General features: G+C 41.9%; 2 pseudogenes; both read left to right on the top strand.

Annotated features, from left to right (window-relative positions):
* The first annotated feature begins 4,608 nt into the window (after positions 1 to 4,608).
* Positions 4,609 to 5,540, top strand: LOC101540803 (olfactory receptor 149-like; annotated as a pseudogene).
* A 257-nt stretch (positions 5,541 to 5,797) lies between these two features.
* LOC101540543 (olfactory receptor 150-like) lies at positions 5,798 to 9,917 on the top strand (annotated as a pseudogene).
* Positions 9,918 to 19,412: the final 9,495 nt, after the last annotated feature.

Genomic DNA, 19,412 nt, shown 5'->3' with positions numbered 1-19,412 from the left:
GGACCACAGATTGATGGTGAAAATGGCCCTTTAATGCAGAGTTGCTAGCATACTTATAGAACATCTGAAGGGGGGTTGAGGTAAGGACAAGTGTGATTGGTCATTTACATAGATAAACATTTGACAGAGGAAATTCTCTTAGGGAGGTCAATTCAGAAGACACTCTGTCTCCCAGGGACAACTACATTGCTTTTATGTTTCCCTCTAATTATATAAGTTATCAATACTTTCAGTTGTTTGGATAAACACAGTAAGAGACAAAGATCCCAACACTTAGTTCTCTGGGCTGAGAGCAAGCAAGGCTTTTATTGTAAATCCCAGACTACATCCTCAGTCCAGTTCAGCTAGTCCTTCCCCATGGGGGTCCTGTGTCTTAAGTTGTAACAGTTTGCATCAAAACCATGCATTTATGCTTTCTAGAATGTCCCATTTTGGTGCCGGACAGCTTTGCCACTCACCCCAGGTCTGTCCCAATCCCAAGGCAGGACCTCCCTTATGGGGTGTTTGGAACTACAGAAACTAAAGCCTGAGCCAAAGTAGTTATGACCAAATAATTATACGCAAGAGCAGATACATTTCAGAGTCAGTCAACTCCCAAATATTAGGAGCATAGTATTAATAGTCTTTCTGTGTTTAATCAAAGAACATTGTTCTACAGTAAAATATTAAAGGCTATGGGGAAATAGAAAAGCAATTACAAATATACAGCACTTCAAATACAAAGCAGTACAAATACAAGTTCAGAGTTACCAGATAGTTTTGGTTTATAAGCAATCAAGACTGACTTGGGAAACTGACAATGAGAGGTAAAATACAAGGGAAAGGTTAAGGATGAACTGTAACCAAATTAGAGATGTTAGCAAGGGCATGGTAAGCTTCTCTGGGAGGAAAAAAGGAGGCAATTCACTGATGAAGCCTAGAGCACTTAGGGTCAATATCCAACACAAAGGAAATGTTGAAGATAGATTTCAAACAAGTTAGGGATGCTAGCAAGGGCATGTTAAATTTCTCTAGAAAGAAAAAAAGGGGGCAATTCACTGATGAAGCCTAAAACACCAAAGGTTGATATCCAACACCTGTCACAGGTGGCTGTGGGGAGGAGAATGGCTGGGAGCTCAAGTGCATGTTGACTGGAGTTCCGTTGTTTTTGGAGTTCCTGGAGAGTTTATGTCTAACAGTCACCCCCTTTGGCATGTGCCAGGGTGTAAACTTCCTATACAGGATACCCATGAGGGACAGGGGTGCAAAGCAAGCACTGGCAAGTCTTGATCACAATGTCCCTTTGAGGTAACTATTGTCACACGCAAGGATGAACTGTTGCAAAGTAAATGCCATCACAAGCAAAGAATTGCAGGTGTAGCATTCTAGTAATCACACTGAGGGAAGTCTGTGAGAGGGAAGGGCAGAGATACAGGATGATCTCTTATATATGGGAAAAGATCAAGTTATCACTGTTTGCAGATGATATGATACTATTCTTGGAAAACCCTAAAGACTTTACAGAAAAGCTCCTAGAAACAATAAGTCAATATAGTAAAGTGGCAGGCTACAAAATCAACACCCAAAAGTCCATGGCTTTCTTATATACAAATAATGAAAGAGAAGAAAGAGACATTTAAAAAAACATCCCTATCACAATAGTACCTCATAAAATCAAGTACCTTGGCATCAGCTTAACCAAAGAGGTGAAGGACCTATACAAGGAAAATTACAAAACACTACTTCAAGAAATAAAGGAGGACACTAGGAAATGGAGACACATACCTGCTCATGGATAGGGAGAATTAATATTATCAAAATGGCAATACTGCCCAAAGCACTATACAAATTTAATGCAGTCCCTATCAGGATACCCATGACATTTTTCAAAGAAATAGACAAAACGCTCCTGAAGTTTATATGGAACAATAAACCCCCACGAACAGCTAAAGCAATCATTGGAAAAAAGAAGATGAGTGACATCACCTTCCCCAACTTCAAACATTACTACAAAACAGTAGTAATTAAAACAGCATGGTATTGGGATAAAAAACAGACCTGCAGACCAAGGAACAAGAGTTGAATATCCTGTCACAGATCCCCAAATATATGGCCACTTAATCTTTGACAAAGGAACAAGATATGCAAAGTGGAACAAGGAAAGCCTCTTCAACAAGTGGTGCTGGGAAAACTGGATAGCTACTGCAAAAAAAATGAACTCTGACCTCTGTCTAATGCCATGCACAAAAGTCAAATCAAAGTGGATTAAAGACCTCAATATCAGACATGAATCTATAGGTACATAGAAGAAAATGTAGGCAGAACTCTCCATGACATTGAAGCTAAAGGCATCTTTAATGACGAAACAGCACTGACCGTGCAAGTGGAAGAAAATATAAACAAATGGGACTACATTAAACTAAGAAGCTTCTGCACTTCAAAATAAACAGTGACCAAAATACAGAAAGATCCCACAGAATGGGAAAGAATATTTACCCAATACCCATCTGATAAGGGATTCATATCCAGGATATACAAGATTCTTGTAGAATTGTATAAGGAAAAAACCTCCAACCCCATAAAAAATGGGGAGAAGAAATGAACAGAAGTTTCCTCAAAAAAGAAATATAAATGTTCCAAAGGCACATGAAAACAATGCTCCACATCTGCCTTCTCCAGATGGAGCCCCAGCGATATTGAGCTTCCACTAACACGGTTCCAGGATGAGGGACTGGGACATCTCTAAGCGGCCGCGCGACCTTTCCTGAAAAATGAAAACATACAATATATTGATGCCATCCAACATGTCTGACTGTTGGAGGAAAACTTCCAAATAATGATAGTGAGACTCCTGTTGAAAATTGAATGTAATCCAAGTAAGGAAAGAGTAAAGTGAAAATTGTCTGCCACACAGGCAGAGGGGGGAGAGGGAAGAGGTATGCGGGGGGCGGGGGGTTTCTGGTGATGGATCAAATACAAAAATTTGTAACTGTATCTCACATTGATTCAATAAAAAAGAATAAAAAATGTTCCACATCCCTAGCCATCAGGGAACTGCAAATCAAAATAAAAATGAGACATCATTTTACAGCACAGAGACTGGCACACATTCAAAAGAACAGAAGCAACCAGTGCTGGCTTGGATGTGGGGAAAAATGGATGCTCCTTCACTGTTGGTGAAAATGCCGACTGGTCCAGCCTTTCTGGAAAACAATATGGACAGTCCTAAAAACTAAGAATTGAGCTTTTATATGAACCCGCAATGCCACTTCTGGGAATATATCCCAAGGATGCAAAAGAGTACAGTAGAAATGACATCTGTACCTATATATTCATTGCAGCACTGTTCACAATAGCCAAAAAATTGAAAAAAACTGGAGTGCCCTAAAACAGATGACTGATTAAAGAAACTTTGGCACATCTACACAATGGAATACTATGCAGCTGTTAGGAGAGATGAAGTCATAAAATTTGCTTATAAATGAATGAGCATGGAGAGTATCATGCTAAGTGAAATGAGTCAGAAAGAGAGAAACAGACATAGAAGGACTGCACACATTTGTGGAGTGTAGGGTAGCATCACATGAGGCTGACACCCAACCATGATAGATACAAGGGCCAGGGGGATTGCCCCATAGCTGGAAGACTGCTTTATGAGCAGAGGGGAGAAGACAGATGTAATAGAGAAGGGATCACTAAGAAAATGATGGCTGAAGGAACCATTTGGGATGGGAGATGCATGCCGAAAGTAGATAATGGACAAAACATGATGACCTCTCAGTGTCTCTGTTGCAAGCTATAATGCCCAAAAGTAGAGAGAGATTATGGGAAATATTGTCTGCCATAAAGGCAGGGGGAGGGTAGGGAAGGGGGGGAGTGTACCGGGATATTGGTGGTGGGGAATGTGCACTGGTGTAGGGATGGGTGTTTGATCATTATAAGATTGTAACCCAAACATGAAAGCTTGTAACTATCTCTTGGTGATACAATAAAATTTTTTTAAAAAATAAACAACTGCCAAAGGTTTCTGTAATAACAGACAAATATTCTGAATGTCTCCCTAAACTTCTATCATGCAGAGTGAAGTCAGTCAGAAGTCCAGGGGTAGATCTGGGATGATCTTTCACATGTGAGACTTAAAGATACACAGCAAGGTAACGATGAGGGGCTGAAAACAACACAATGAGGGAACTGGTCCACACAACTGAGTAGGTGCAGGGAGGTGGGGATGTTTGAACGGGAAGAGTGTTGGGGTCCTTTGGGGAAGGTGGATACACTGGTAATGGATGTGGTGTTATAATTATGTGCGTGAGAAACCGTCATTATCAACATTATAAATCACAGAGCCTCAATAAAAAAAATTTTTTAATAAACAAACTTCTAATCCTCTCCTAGAGGACAACCACAAGCTCTAAGATACGTTCCTTCAGGACTGAGCTCAGCCTGGCTAGACTGAGCTCGGGAACAGGCATTCCTGATCACAGGAGCTCTGGATAGATCATTGGGGATCCATGAGGATGATTTTGCCTTTTCTCATTGAAAACACAGCCAACACTTGTCAGTTCCGAGCTTAATCGCTAGAGCTTGGTGTTCAGACTGGTTACTGGGCCATTTGCCTGACTCTCAGTTATGAGGAATAGCACGGTGGTGACAGAGTTTGTCCTGCTGGGCATCCCGCACACTGAGGACCTGCAGACCCTGCTCTTCGCCCTGTTCTTGTCCTTCTACATCTTCACACTCATGGGGAATCTGGTCATCCTCCTGGCCATCGTCTCCTCCCCGCGCCTCCACACGCCCATGTACTTCTTCCTGTGCAAACTGTCCATCTTTGACATCTTCTTCCCCTCGGTGAGCTCCCCCAAGATGCTCTTCTACCTGTCGGGGAACAGCCGTGCCATCTCGTACGTGGGCTGCGTGTGCCAGCTCTTCTTCTACCACTTCCTGGGCTGCACCGAGTGTTTCCTGTACACGGTCATGGCCTACGACCGCTTCGTGGCCATCTGCTACCCGCTGCGCTACTCGGTCATCATGAGCCACAGGGCGTGCGCTGTGCTGGCCCTGGGCACCTCCCTGTTCGGCTGCGTCCAGGCCATCTTCCTCACGGCGCTCACCTTCCAGCTGCCCTACTGCGGCCCCAACGAGGTGGACTACTACTTCTGCGACATCCCCGTGATGCTGAAGCTGGCCTGTGCAGACACGGCAACGCTGGAGATGGTGGGTTTCATCGCCGTGGGCCTCATGCCGCTCAGCTGCTTCCTCCTCATCCTCACCTCCTACAGCCTGTCTACTCCATCCTGCAGATCCGTTCCGCGGAGGGACGCCGCCGTTCCTTCTCCACCTGCAGCGCCCACCTCACGGCAATCTTGCTCTCGTTTATGCCCGTGGTCCTCATCTACCTGTAGCCCACCCCCAACCCCTGGCTTAATGCCACTGTTCAGGTTCTGAATAACCTGATGACCCCCATGCTGAACCCCCTCATCTACAGCCTCCAGAATAAAGAGGTGAAATCATCTCTGAGGAAAGTGCTGCAGCAGATGGGCATCCTTCCCGAGCAGGTGTAGGGAGGACACCAGCCCCTCAGTGCACCTGGGTGCATGTCAGGCCCTAGATGAATGCCCCCACCCCACCCACCATGGGAGGGCTGAGATGGGAAGTCAGCAGGAGGAAAGGCGACTTGATTCAAGGGGTAGTTGCCACCCTGCAGAGTTATGTTAAGAGGATCCAAGGGGGTCGCTGAGGGAGCCTTAGGGCTGGGGACTGGGCTTCTGCAGGACTTGTCTGAGCCCTGTGCCTTGGCCCCGACTTCCCAGCACAACCTATGAAGGACACCGTGAAGGGCAAGGGCAGGTCCCTGGCTGGTACCTGCGGTCCTACTCTTCTGTGCGCGGCCGAGCAGGCTGGTCTGCCATTCCCTGGCCGGGTCTGGTTCTGTGTGGATTTCCTTATTCCTCAATCTGCTCTCTCTCAACTGCTTGGTCAGAACAGGCCAAGAGAGAAAATGGAACTTTTCAATACAGGAGCTGCTGTTTCCTACTGAATTCTCCAAGAACCAGCCTGCTTCAGGGACACCCCAGGATGATGTCTGCTGTGACAGCGATGGATGAATGAAATATGCAGTGGAGTGGGGGATCGAAGGAGGAAAACCTGGTTTTTCTCTCAGTCTTTTCTTCTCAGAATCAAAAGTGCAGACAGGGACCTGCCCTGAACCTGGGCTCCCTCCGTGGGCAGGGAGTGCGCCTGTGCTGAGGGACAGATTCAGCTTTTCCATGAATCCTCACTCCTCACTTCCTCCCAAAATAGTGGGGTGGGGCAGTTTGCACCTCAGAGTGTTTTCAATGCCCTGAATCCCAAACTCGGGTCTCATTGGCTTCTCTTTGAGTGTTCCTGGGGCACTTTCTCATCCGCCTGCTAGGTGCCTCAACAGTTGAGGAGGCAGCCAGGCAAGATGCTGACCTGTGCTTCCACCTTTTGGAACCAGGACCCACAGATGGGACATTGTCAAGACCCCCACAACCCCCCACCCCAGAGAATGGTCCATATAGGAAAGAGCTGAAACAAAGGAGCACATTTTGTTTTGTAGGGCTGGTGAGAGTACTCTGAGAAGAATGAAAACATGAAGTGTTTTTCCTGCTGGTGGTCTCATTTGGTTCCCAGAGGAAAGGTGACTGATATTTTTCAGAGAGAATAGAAAGGTTTCTCAATCTTTTGCTTTTGGTGGGTGGAGAAGCATGAGCAGAATTAGAGCCTTTTGTGGGTTCTAATAAAGATTTTCTATGTGACATTGGGGATGGGATAATCTCCATCCTGGGGAGGAATGAAATGGGTTCGATTTCTGGGGTTCTCAGTTGTACCCAGACTCCATTTCCTCTCTCATGATGATGGACAGGCAGTTTCCAGTCTGTGGGGAGCATCAGGACCCCTTCCTAACTGGGCAAGGAGCCTCTGATGGTGGAACATGACTTTCCTGTTTTCTAGAATTGGGGGAAAGTGAGTGGGAGAAACCACGTGTGGCAGAGTCTGGCCCACAGAGGGGAGCACAAAGACAGAATCAAAGTCTGTAGCCAGAGAGACCAAGACGGGGGAAAGCCTCGAAGCAAAGGCTTGCATTATAATATACATATATTGTATTTTGTAGTGGCAGGGATCCGGGACTTTAGTGGTTTGGTGACCAGAGGTCACTCCTGGTCGTGCTTCAGGAACTGTGCGGTCCTCAGACCCTAGTGTGGCTCCTGTGCAGAGCCCGCCTCAGGCCCCTGAGCAGACATGAATTCTTACGGTCAAGTCATTTGCTGGTGTTTTCATTCGTTTCATTTATTTTTTTGTCCAGAAAACTGACTTTACTTTTACAAAAACATTATAGTTCAAACTAAGAGACTAAATGGCATTATTTATGCTTTGCTAGTCCATTTGAAGCAAGAGGAAAAATACTGCCTGTGATTACTGGAACTCCCAATCAGCAAGAAATTGTGTCATCTATTGTCATCCTTTATTTTATATCCCATTGTTTAAAAATATTTCCATACCTGTTTTACAATACTCTGTAATAACTCTCAAAGAGCCATCCTTCACTGCTGGATAACTTTAAATGTGTATTCAATGGCAAGCAATAGAAATAACATCAATGAGACTAAGAAAGAGTAAAGATTGAATGTAATGAACAGGAAGGAAAAAGAGATGAGCCTGGTCCAGCCTAACTCCACACTCTCTCTCCTTGTGAGGTCACTATTCTCCTGATTTTGTGCAGCTTGTTCCCCCTTTTCCTTAAACATTAGTTTATATGATTTTTTCCCTTAAGACTGTGTTGCCAAGTTGTATTGGTGCAGGGAATTAAATCCAACAGCTTGAGCATGCAAACTCTATGCTCTACCATTAGGCTACATTCCCCGCAAAGTTTTTTTTTTTGTTTGTTTGTTTTAACTTAAAAAAAAGTCTACTTCAATATTCTTCAATATTTTAATTTTCATGTTACTTCTGGTTTTGGTCATTTATAGTAGCATATTCCTGGAATTAATTCACTACTGTCAAGGCATGCCATCCCACAGTGTGAACATAGCAGAACTTGAATTCCACTGTTTTTATTCATAAATAAACACAAATTTCCATCCTGTGAGACTATTTGTTGTTGTTGTTGGTAATTCTGTGGCCACCATAGAGATAGTACACTGGAAAAGGCTCTTGCGTTGCAGGTGGCCAACCAGGGTTGATCCCCAGCTCCACATGTGGTCCTCCAAGCACCACCAGGTATGATCCTTGAGGAGAAAGGAGTAAGCCCTGAGCACAGCCTGGTGTGGCCCAAGACAAAATCCTCCAAATGGCCAACAAGCACATAAAAAAGATGTTCAATACCCTTATTCATAATGGACATGCAAATCCAAATCACAATGGGATACAGGGAATGCGTATATTAGTCAGCTATAATAGAAAAGCAATTGCTGAGGGTGTAGGGAAATTGACAATGCCTTCCATTGCTGGTGTAAAATGAACAGCTGCTGTAGAATGAAAAAAGTTTGATCGATTCTCAGAATGTTGAGCAAATAATTATCATATAACCCTGCAATTTCTTTTCTGAGTGTACACAAAAAAGAATTAAAAACATAGGGTTGTGGATCAATGGGTCAGCTGCCTCACAGGTGAAAGATCACAAATTCAGTCTCCCACCACACCAACAAAAAAAATGAAAGAAAGAAAGAAAGAAAGAAAGAAAGAAAGAAAGAAAGAAAGAAAGAAAGAAAGAAAGAAAGAAAGAAGGAAGGAAAGAAAGAAAGAAAGAAAGAAAGAAAGAAAGAAAGAAAGAAAGAAAGAAAGAAAGAAAGAAAGAAAGAAAGAAAGAAAGAAAGAAAGAAAGAAAGAAAGAAAAGATAGAGAAGTTGCCTTTAGTATTTTCCTCCTTATGTACCTAACTAAACTTGAGATATTATTGCCTAGATCCAGCACTTTACTCTGGTTATATACTTTTGGAATTGAAGTATGTTCCAAAAAAAATTAGGCACATAATTTTTCATAATGGCACTGTTAATAATAATAGTGGAAATTAACCCGTGTGTCCATAAGTAACTAGGTAAACAGATATGGTATAACCATACAGTAGACTTTCAATCATAAAAGAGAATAAAATCTCGATAATTGTGGTGATGCATGTGAATCTTTGAAATGTGATGCGAAGTATAAAATGACAAAAAAGGAGAATGCAGCTTGTCCCTCATTGACCTCTGTCAATCCACTACTATTACCCCAAAATGTTGGTGAATTTTGTGGCTGAGAAGAACACCATATCCTCCCCGGAATGCATGACTCAGCTCTACTGCTTCCTTGATTTTGGTGTTGCAGAGTGTCACATATCAGCTACCAAGGCATATGACCTCTACGTTGCCATATGTAATCCCTTGCATTACAATGTCACCATATCCTATCAGGTCTGCTCTTGGCTGATAGTTGGGGTGTATAGCATGGGTGTCATTGGAGCTACAGTTCTTATAGGCTGTATGCTAAGGCTACACTTCTGCAAAATTGATAGAATCAACCATTACTTCTGTGACCTTTTCCCACTACTGGAACTCTCCTGCACCAGCACTTATATCAACGAGGTGATGGTTTTGTGCTTCGGTGCTTTCAACATTCTTGCTCCTACCCTGACCATTCTTGGCTCCTACATCTTCATCATTGCCAGCATCCTCCGCATTCGCTCCACGGAGGGCAGGTCCAAAGCCTTCAGCATCTGCAGCTCCCAGATCTCAGCCATGTCTGTCTTCTTTGGCTCTGCCGCCTTCACGTACATGCAGCCGTCATCTGTGAGCTCCATGGACCAAGGGAAAGTGTCCTCTGTGTTTTACACCACAGTCGTGCCCATGCTGAACCCCCTGATCTACAGTGTCAGGAATAAAGATGTCAAAGTTGCCCTGAATAAGATCCTTAAAAAGAGGAGCACCCAGTCAAAATAAATATATTTATAATTTTCTGAGAAGTTTTTGTAAGGATACTGAATGGTTACAATGAATTAGATTGTTACTACTTCTGGTTACTTGGATAAAAGTGCAAAAGCAGGATGAGTATCACAGTTTAGACACAGCGAGAGCACCTGGGTTCTGAGACACCAGAGTCCATCTTCCCTTAGTGTCCCCACCCCATTCATTTTCTCTAAGTATTTCTTTAATCCTCCAGAGCCTTCATCAGATGGAGCATACCTAGTATGCATGTTGTTTATTGGATAAGTCTTGTCTTGATTCATGAAATAAATCCATCTGGTCAGTATCTTTTTTTATGCCCAATTCTTATATGCCTGGCCTTGTTTATTGATTGGTGAGCAGGAAAGTACTTATAAAAGTACAGTCTCTAAAGTAAACCATTTTTAGATGTTATAAATCTACACAATTTTATAAATCATTCATACTAAGTGCACAGATTGATTAAGAGAATGTTAGAGCATATGAATGATAATAAATTATTATTATTATATAATATTATTTTACATCAAAGAGAGTATATGACTGGAGAAGAGCCTGATCCAATAAACAGCCCAGGGTGCATTATGTGCATCTGAATATTTATGTTTTTTTGTTGTGGGTACTACACTTAGCAGTGCATGGGTAAAGTGATGGTGCTGATGTTCTCACACGTGACATCTCAAGGACAGGGGAGACAGTATGGGGGTTAGAGCGCTTGCTCAACATACTGCCAACTATGATTTGATCCAGGTACTGCATATGGTTACCTGAGCCCTGCCAAGAGTTACCCCTGAGCACATAGTCAGGAGTACCTCTGTGCACTGTCAGTGTGGCCCCCAAAAGCCAAAAAAAACAAAACCACAATATAGGACACCTCAGTGGCAGCCTTCATCTCGCTCCATTGTGGTGAGGGAGGGGAGTCTGTTCCTCTCTGTGATAGCAAGAGGAAATATCCTTCTTGAATTCCTAAATAATATTGGGTCTAATATTCCATGTAAACATTACTGTAGTGGATGGATCTGTCTCCAGTGCTCTTGTGTATGCACATTTTCAGGTGACTTACATGCACATGTTCTTATATCGATATCTGCTGTTATTATCCACTGTTATTATCTCAGTATTTTGCCAGGTTTACATGTAACTTTCATTCCTCTTTCTGGTATTGAAAAAACAGCTACTATATTTCCCCTGTATTGATGGCTGGGAGATAAAATAACTATTTGAAAATGTTTGGTAATGAAAGCACTCCTTTGTCTACAATAACTATTAAAAAGGATAAAAAATAACCATCTCTATGGGGGTCAGAGTGATGGAACAGTGGGTACAGTGCTTGCATTGCACTGGCTGACCCAGGTTTGATCCCCAGAATCCTCTGTGGTCCCCTGAGCACCACCAGAAGTGATCACTGGCACAGAGCCAGGAGAAAGCCCTGAGCACTGCCAAATTGTATACAAAAGACCGAAAATCATACAAATTCAAAGCAAAAACAAAACATCAGCACTGCCTGTCATCATTGAGAATTGGAAAAGACTTGTTATTAAAATATTATAATAAGTGTTAGTTATATTTCAAGATAGAGCTGGAACTCTACTGAGCAAATGGAGATAAAGGACTTTGAAGGCTCCAAATGAGAAAAAAAATCAGAAATGCACTGGATTCCTTGGCACCTATAAGAAGGAGGAATGCTAGCAGTTTAAATCACTGAAGAGAACACTACAAAGTAATAGTAACAGTCTAACACTGTGTACAAGCAGAAACTCAGATAATGTTCTCAGAGTTTGCCTCTCTTCTGTCAATCTAAGCATTCGAATACATTGTAAAATGAAACAGATTATGACATTTCTATAACTAACATTTTCAAGGATCATCTATGTCACCAGATGAATGATTTTTTTTATTGGTGAGTCACTGTGAGGTACATTTACAGGTTTACATACTTTCGTGCTTGCATTTCAGTCATACAATGATTGAGTACCCATCCTTCCACCAGTGCTCATTTTCCACAACCAATGGTCCCAGGACCCCTCCCACCACCCCCAACCTGTCCTCACCACCCCTCCTACCTCTGTGGTGGGGCATTGCCGTTTGCTACCTCTCTTTTTTTGGGTGTTGTGGTTTTCAATAGAGGTATTGAACAGTGATGGCTGTTCGGTCTATGGTCTACTTTTGGCACGCATCTTTCAGCCCAAATGGGTCCTCCCAACATCCTTTACTTGGTGTTCTCTTCTATATCTGAGCTGGCTTTTCTTCCAGAATGTGAGGGTGATTTCCAAGCAGTGGAACAGACCACCTGGTCCTTATCTCTACTATTCTTGGGTGTTAGTTTCCGATTCTGTTACTTTATATTCCACAGATGAGTGCAATCTTTCTATGTCTGTCTCTCTTTCTGACTCATTTCACTTAACATGATACTTTCCATGTTGATCCACCTATCTGCAAACTTCATGACTTCATCTTTTCTAAAAGCTGCATAGTATTCATTGTTTAGATGTATCAAAGTTTTTTTAACCAGTCACCTGTTCTCGGGAACTTAGGTTTTTTCCAGATTTTGGTTATTGTAAACAGTGCATCAATGAACATACAAGTGCAGATGCCATTTTGACTATACCTTTTTGCCTCTCTGGGATATATTCCAAGGAGTGGTATTGCTGGGTCAAGTTGGAGCTCAATTTCTACTTTTTGAGAATCAACAATACTGTTTTCCAAAAGGGCTGAACAAGTTGGCATTCCCACCAGCAGTGAAGGAGAGTCCCTTCTCCCCATATCCATGGCAACATCACTTGCTTTTGTTCTTTGGGATGTGGGCCAGTCTCTGTGGTGTGAGGTGATATCTCATTTTTGTTTTGATCTGCATCTCCCTGATGATTCGTTATTAGGAGAATTTTCTCATGTGCCTTTTAGCCATTTGAATTTCTTCTTTGAGAAAGTTTCTGTTAATTTCATCACCCCATTTTTAATGGGTTTGGATGTTTTTTCTTTTTTTTAAGTTGCAATGTTCTTTATTTTGGTTGTCATACCAAAGGCAAAGTTTCTACATTTGGAAACTAGTAGATTTAAATCAAGTAGGAATGTCATTGAGAGCACCGTCTTATACACTTCCCCTAATCCATACATTTTCATAAACAACATTGACAGGACACTGAAGAAATACAATGAGAATGTAAGTGACTTTTGTTCCCATGTGTGTTACCTTTGTTTTTTTTTTTTGAATTTTTGTATTGAGTCACCATGTGGAAAGTTACAAAGTTTTCAGGTTTAAGTCTCAGTTATACAATGCTCGAACACCCATCCCTTCAACAGTGCACATATTCCACCACCAAGAACCACAGTATAGCTCCACCACGCACCCCCACACCCCTAGCCCCCCACGCCCCTAGCCCCTCCACGCCCCTAGCCCCCCCGCCTGTGTAACTAATAAATTTCACTTTACTTTCACTTCGATTGCATTCAATATTTCAACAAAACTCACTATTATTGTTTGGAGAGTCTCTCCTTTAAAGTCGGACCTGCTGAAAAGGAAGCATTAGATAATTTGTTTTCTTGTGGAGTTCAGCCAGTTTTCTGTATATCCTTGATATCAACCCCTTATTGATGGGTATCGGGTGAATATCTTTTCCCATTCTGTAGACTGTCTTTGTATTTTGGTCACTGTTTCTTTTGAAGTGAAGAAGCTTCTTAGTTTAAGATAGTCCCATTTGTTTAACTCTGTTTTCACTTGCTTGGCCAATGGGTGTCACCAGATGAATTTTAGAATCATTATGTTATCTTCGTGCTGACTATAATAAGTAGGTTGGACTTGCATCTCTCTCTGTCTCCTCTCCCGCACACAGTGCTTTAAACCAGAAGATGGTCAGTGATTCAGGATGAAGATACTGACTCAACAGGGACGTAAGTGCCCTTGAAATTGTTGCTCCACTGGCTACAAAATGTAGCTTTCAATGTTTGCTTTCAGAAAAAGGCTCTGTCCCCAGAGCCTTTGTACCTTCCACAAACCAGTCATCAGGAAACATGAAAAGAAAAAGGTAGTGTTCCCTCACTGGAAGGAAACACCTGAAAACGACAGATCTTGCCTACCCCTAAGTCCCTTTGGTAAGAATTTAGTCTTACCAAAGGATAACACTGGCTATGCTGGGGACTATGCAATAACCTGAATCTCTAGCCATGCATCAAAGTGAGACACAGGCCATTAATTATTCAGGAAGAAAATGAAGACTGGCAGGGAGGAATAATGCACAGTGGCTTTCCCTCTGAAATATGTGTAAATATCTTCGATTATATTCATCTCTCAAGAGTTAAGCATTTGAATTTAGACTTGTGTCTAAATAGTAATGTGAAAGTTGATCTTAATGCACAAATAATATACATTGATGATGTAATAACTATTAGGAACTGCTTAAATACTGTAGCCATGCTGGGCAGAAGGCTTTCTATATGCCAATAACACTGAGTGCATTTCTCGGTTTTTACTTCATTCATGCCCCTTACCCACTTGGAACTGTTTACTTAATGAAAATTTGGGTGTTTCCAAATTTCACAGTTTGGAAAATTGTGAAATTCCGATGGCAAACACAACTCTATGTTAGCTAGGCATTTCTAGCCACAGCATGTGATTTTTTTCTTATAGTCCATTTTATGATGTAATAAAAATAATTGAGATTCCCTGAGAAGCAATGTTATTGCTTCTCAGCCTTTTGGCTAATATCAAGTAAGTCACAATGCTGTTATGATGGTTTCTCATGCATTTAATTCCACAAGTGTGCCCACCTCCTGCCCCAAAAGACTCCAATGCCCATCCTTTATCTTTCCCTTCTGTCCCCACCCCTACAATCCTCCAACTCCATTGTGTGAATCAGGTGCCTTGGTGTGTTGCCTCTGGCCCTCTGTTGCTACCTTTGCTGTTTATCTTTTTTTTTTTTTTTTGCTTTTTGGGTCACACCCAGAAATGCACAGGGGATACTCCTGGCTCATGCACTCAGGAATTACTCCTGGCAGTGCTCAGGTGACCATGTAGGATGCTGGGAATCGAACCTGGGCCAGCTGCATGCAAGGCAAATGCTCTACCCACTGGGCAGGTAACCTAGTTTGTATACTCTAGCCCCTGCTGTTTATCTTTAAGTCTCATTCATCTCTCTTTAATTCTCAAGAGAGATCATTCCACATAAGGCAATCCTCAGGCTTAATTTGGATTTATTCTATAGCAATGAGGTCTCTTCTCGCATTATTTATTATTAATGCATGTTGCGGAACTCATCTGTATTAAAAATTACCACATTCTTAATAAAAATGGCTTTAAGGGCCAAGAGATAGTACCATGGGTAGGGTGCTGGCTTTGCATGTAGCCAATCCAGGTCCAATCTCCAGCACTAAATAAAGTCCCTCAAGCTGAGCCAGGAGTGATTTGTAAGTGCAGGGACATGAGTGAATGGAACGTGGGTCAGCTGCATGCAAGGTACATGCCCTAATCACTGTGCTATCGATCCAGCACACTCATATTAATTAATTAGAGTTTCCTGATGTGTGTCTAATTTACCTTACTTCCACCTGCAGTCTAAAACTGTATTCAACTGTCCCACTTAGGGGACAAAAAGTAGAGCTATGGGACAAATAAGAAGAAATAGAGAACACTGACACCCCAAAATAAAAACATTTTCATCAAATATGCAATTTAGCAAGAACTGTTATTAGTGTAGGCCTACAACAAGAAAACAACATTGTACTCTGAATTCTTACCCCATAACCATAATACACAATTAAATACAGATATAAATTCTCAACTGATAATTACCTACTTATTTCTAAATATTATTTACTTATGATAAAAAATTAAATGGACTTCATAATGTCAAAGTTTAAAATGTGAACAATTCTATCACTACTTGTTAGTATTTGTTAGGATGTTAGTATTTGTTAGGATGATTTGTTAGTATGTTTTTTTCCCTAAAACCAGGTATTCACAGTGGAGATTATGAAACCAGAGCCAAATGAGACTGTTAAATACACTATCTCAACCCCCATTCATGACCAGAAACTCAATTTAAAAAAAAAAAGCTCCAAGTTATGCCTGAGAAGCAGCTTCTGATACTTCTTAATAAACACACAATCCTCACAGCCTTCCATGTGGAGAAACAGAGAAACAGCAACAGTAATTGCCACTTCCCTCAAGGGCTTTTACTCTGAGACCTGCAAGTCCGGGGAGAGTTGTTTTATTTTCGTGGGATTTGGTGTCTGGAGTCTGAGTCCAGGAAAAATCTTCATATAGCATAGCAAATACAATTGAGAATGGAAAGGACGGACGTTTGCTGTGCAGATGCTGGGGTAACACCAAAGAAATTGACGGGAAGCGATGTTGGCCTGCCTGTGAGGCAGACTGAGCACCTGGGCCCTGAGTCAGGCTTGACCTGTCTTCTCTGAACCAGCTCCCGGAGTGTGGGGTGCTGGACGTCTGGCACTCCCACCACCCCAACAGTGACACTTTGATCTCTCCTCTAAATTAAAGTTGGCATTGATTGAGGTTGCCGAAAGAAGAAAAGGTGAGTGCTGATTGGACAGTTGTGGTGTGAGGCCAGCCAGTCTGTGAGTAATCCCCTGAACAATTCAGGCAAAAATTTCAACCCGTCATTCATTCATTTAATTGTTAATTTAGAAATATTCACCAATAAATTCTAAGTTCCTCTGCTGTGTCGAAAAAATCCTGGGGAAAAGTTTAATAATCTGATTGGCTGCTCTCTCTGGCTTATGGTATAAAATGGGAGTTTAGAAATGACAGTTGGGGCTACAGTGATATAGTTCAGTGGATAGAGCATTTGCCTTGCAAGTGGCCAATCAAAGCTGGATCCCTGGCACCTCATATGATGCCCAAGCCTGCCTGGAGTGGTCCCTGAGTGCAGAGTCAGGAGTAAGCCCTGAGCACTGGCAGGTGTAGCCCCCAAACTAAAATAAAAATATAAATAGATGGAAAGAAAAGAAGGAGGAAAAGGGAAGGAAGGAAGGAAGGAAGGAAGGAAGGAAGGAAGGAAGGAAGGAAGGAAGGAAGGAAGGAAGGAAGGAAAGAGGAAGGGAGGGAGGGAGGAAGGGAATGAAGGAAGAAGGGAGGAAAGGAGGAAGGAAGGAAGAGATTATAACATAAACCAAAATAGGAAGGTTTTTCAACCTAAAGGAATGTTTCTGAGGTGAAAATAAGTGAAACCTGAACTGCCCAGAGAGTGACAGGAATATTCAGACTTGATATTCAGACGATCTCTGAAGCCATGAAGAAAATTGTTTTTTCCTTGTTAAAGCAGATGATCAACAGTCTGACTGTTGAGTATACTCAATGATTAGGAATAAGTATTTGATTCCCTTGCAAAGACCTCATGTTGTGAGAAAATCTTACACAGCTTTTAAGGTCATTCACATTCCATGCATAAAATAAGTCTTTCTTTCAGAATCCCTTCAGATGTGTGACAATAGATGATATCCCATCGCTTTAAAATTGTTTTCCAGTTTTCCTTTGGACTGGAGTGATAACACAGCGGGTAGGGCGTTTGCCTTGGACCCACCTGACCTGAGTTCGATTCCTCTGTCCTTCTCAGATAGCCCAGCAACCTACTGAGAGTATCTCACCTGCACAGCAGAGCCTAACAAGCTACCCATGGTATATTTGATATGCCAAAAACAGTAACAACAAGTCTCACAATGAAGATGTTACTGGTGCCCGCTTGAGCAAATCGATGAGCAGTTGGGATGACAGTCCATACAATGATGCAAAAAGTCAATGTCTCACTTTAAAAGAATCTGCTTCTCTATGGGGCCGGAGCGATAGCACAGCGGGTAGGGCGTTTACCTTGCACGCGGCCGACCTGGGTTCGATCCCCGGCATCCCATATGGTCCCCCAAGCACTGCCAGGAGTAATTCCTGAGTGCAAAGGCAGGAGTAACCTCTGAGCATCGCTGGGTGTGACCAAAAAGCAAAAAAAAAAAAAGAATCTGCTTCTCTAGACTAATCAGAGAGCAGAGATGGGGCTATAATATAGCACGTGCTTCCTACATGACAGCAGTAGGACAGGGACAGGGATGCTGAGGATCAGAGCAGTGGAGCATTTGTGTCTGGTGTGACCTGGTCCTCTCCATGGATGTTATGGGCTTCAGCCCCTTCCCTCCCCGAGGAGACAAAGACCCTTCGAATCTATCCATGGCAATCTAACTGTACTCAATTTGAGCTGGGAAGCTACAATTGGGATTGTCTAGGGATTGTTTATTGATCATAACAATTACTACCACATCATTAGTCATTAACCTACTGTGTTACTTACTAAAACTTTAACTTCCTAGAAGGGTTTTATTACATTAATAAGTCATATTTTATCAAAGGTTATACCACCCACCCACACAAAATCTATCCAGTATGCAAACAATTGATCACTTAAAGTAAATTTAAAACAATAAATACTTGCCAGTTAGCTTGTTTTGTGAGTCTTCTGCACTTATGTTTACATTTCCAGCTTTGTCAACTCTTAGATATGGAACTCTTAGGATAGAAAAACTGGGGAGGCTTTGCTAACCAAAGAATACACATTATACCATAGAAAAATAGTTAATCCTAAATCCAAGCAGAACAGAGAAAAGAAAACTTTCATAGAAAGAATTTTGAATTACAACTGTTCTTTATTCATCTGGATTTACCTTCATCCTCCTTGCAAATGAGATATGTTAAGGCTAGAAAGAAGTGCCTCTGATAATTTTGGTCCTCAGAGATCTTACTTGAAACTCTGAGGAATGAATTAGTGGCTCTGAATACTCAACTGCCATTACTCTAACAACCTAATCAGTTACTTACTTTCTATTTAAGGTAGGGGATCCTCTATTCACAATTAATCTTCATGCAAATTGGGAACTTGCTTGACAAGTAAATATGTTTAATATACAGAATTTCAGAGGTGGAGAATATGAAGATTATGTTGAGCAACTAAATAATAAAGCATTTATTTTGAAATTCAAAAATTCTAAGACACCTATTCAGATCACCAGCTCTGAATCCATAGAGGTTCTATTCATTTTTTATACATGTTTCACTGCACTTACTCGAATTTTATTTTTATTTTCATTTTGTTTATTTGTTTTTCTTTTGGGGTCACACCTGGCTATGCACAGGGGTTACTCCTGACTCTGCACTCAGGAATTACTCCTGGTGGTGCTCAGGGCACCATATGGGATGCTGGAAATCGAACTCAGGTTGGCTGCATGCAAGGCAAACGCCCTACCCGCTGTGCTATTGCTTCAGTCACATCCAGTTTCAGTTTCATATTGTTTCATTAGAGTAAAATTAAGTATAATATGAAGGCAGTAACATGAGTTCATCTTGTGGTATGCTGCTATCTTTATTTCACAAAATGAAAAAAGAAGGAATGAGGAGTTAATTTTTTAGAAAGGTAATAGAAGTGTTTGCTATAATGCTGTACAGAAGCTGATATACATGCTTTGTTTTGGCACTGGACAGGAAGTCGCTCTGCTGTA

This window comes from Sorex araneus, chromosome 3 (genome assembly GCF_027595985.1).
Source record: "Sorex araneus isolate mSorAra2 chromosome 3, mSorAra2.pri, whole genome shotgun sequence".
In the NCBI taxonomy this organism is placed as follows: Eukaryota; Metazoa; Chordata; class Mammalia; order Eulipotyphla; family Soricidae; genus Sorex; species Sorex araneus.
This window is presented reverse-complemented; position numbering and strand designations above follow the sequence as displayed.